General features: G+C 42.2%; 1 pseudogene; it reads right to left on the reverse strand.

Moving 5' to 3' along the window:
* Window positions 1–384: 384 nt before the first annotated feature.
* Window positions 385–1,769, reverse strand: LOC101348946 (elongation factor 1-alpha 1 pseudogene; annotated as a pseudogene).
* Window positions 1,770–1,883: the final 114 nt, after the last annotated feature.

Raw genomic sequence — 1,883 nt, forward strand, 5'->3', positions numbered from 1 at the left:
TTGTTTTCATGGCTAATTGTGGTTACTGGACATTTGTATATCTTCTTTGGTAAAACTTGTATTCAAATCCTTTGCTCATTTAATTTTTCTCCTTTTTTTTCTCATTAAACTTTAATGGGTCTCAAAATAATGTGACAGATTTTTAGTCAAGTTGTTTCCATTTAAAAAGTACTGATTTTAAAAACTAATAACTTAAAACTGCCACACAAGAAAATAAAAAAAAATGGTCCACAAAACATTCCTTTCCTTCTGAAAGTTTTACAATGCATTGTTATCATCAACAAGTCTTTTACTATTAAACTTAAATGACCAGTTGAGACAAACAGTTCAGAGACCGCTCTTCCACCACTGATGAAGACTAGGGAGGCAGGTCATGGGTAACATTCATTTAGCCTTCTGAGCTTTCTGAGAAGACTTCGTGACCTTGCCAGCTCCCGCAGCCTTTTTGTCCACTGCCTTGATGAGACCCACAACAACTGTCTCCTATCATGAACAGCCAAACGACCCACAGGAGGATAGTCAGAGAAGCTCTCAATACACATGGGCTTGCCAGGAACCATGTCAATGATGGCAGCATCACTAAACTTCAAGAATTTGGAGCCATCTTCTAACTTCTTATCAAAATGGTATTCAATCGTCTCTTTGAGCGCAGTAAACTTGCAAACAATATCAGCTGTGTGACAAGCCAGCGCACGTGCATAGCCAGCACTGATTTGGCCTGAGTGATCCAGGATGATCTCCTGAGCAGTGAAGCCAGATGCTTCCATTGGTGGGTCATTTTTGCTGTCACTAGCCACATTGCCACAACGAACATCTTTGACAGAGACATCATTGACATTGAAGCCTGCAATGTCCCCAGGCAGAGCTTCACTCAAAACTTCTTGGTGCATTTCAACAGACTTTACTTCAGTGGTGACGTTGACTGGAGCAAAGGTGACCACCATGCACAGCTTGAGAACATTAGTCTCCACTCTGCCCACAGGGACAGTGCCAATACCACCAATTTTGTAGACATCCTGGAGAGGCAGGCACAGGGGCTTGTCAGTTGGATGAGTTGGTGGCAGGATGCAATCCAGGGCTTCAAACAGTGTGGATCCACTGGCATTGCCATTCTTACGAGTGACTTTCCATCCCTTCAACCAAGGCATGTTAGCACTTGGCTCCCACGTATTGTCACCACTCCAACAAGAAATTAGCACAAATGCTACTGGGTCAGGGTTGTAGCCAGTTTTCTTAATTTAGGTGCTGACTTGCTTAACGATTTCATCATATGTCTTCTGGCTGTAGGATGGCTCAGTGGAATCCATTTTGTTGACACCAACAATTAGTTGTTTCACATCCGTGTGTAAGCCAGAAGGTCATCCTTACGGGTCTGCCCATTCTTGGAGATACCAGCATCAAATTCATCAACACCAGCAACAACAATCAGGACAGCACAGTCAGCCTGTGATGTTCCTGTAATCATGTTTTTGATAAAGTCTCTGTGTCCTGGGGTATCAATGATGAGCACATAACACTTACTGATCTCAAATTTCCACAGGGCGTTATTAATGGTGATGCCTCGCTCACGTTCAGCTTTCAGTTTATCCAAGACCCAGGCATACCTGAAGGAGCCCTTACCCATCTCAGTAGCTTCCTTCTCAAATTTTTTGATGGTTCCTTTGTCTATCTCACCACATTCGTAGATCAGGTGAACAGTAGTGGTGGACTTGCCGAATCTATGTGTCCAATGATGACGATGTTGATATGGGTCTTTTCCTTTCCCATTTTGGCTTAGACTTTGTGATAAATTTTTTTTTTAATTGTACTTCAGGTGAAGGCTTACAGAACAAATAGTTTCTCATGAAACAGTAGTACACATACTGTTTTATGACATTGGTTAA

The sequence above is a fragment of the Trichechus manatus genome, unplaced genomic scaffold (assembly GCF_000243295.1).
Source record: "Trichechus manatus latirostris isolate Lorelei unplaced genomic scaffold, TriManLat1.0 scaffold00059, whole genome shotgun sequence".
Lineage (NCBI taxonomy): Eukaryota > Metazoa > Chordata > Mammalia > Sirenia > Trichechidae > Trichechus > Trichechus manatus.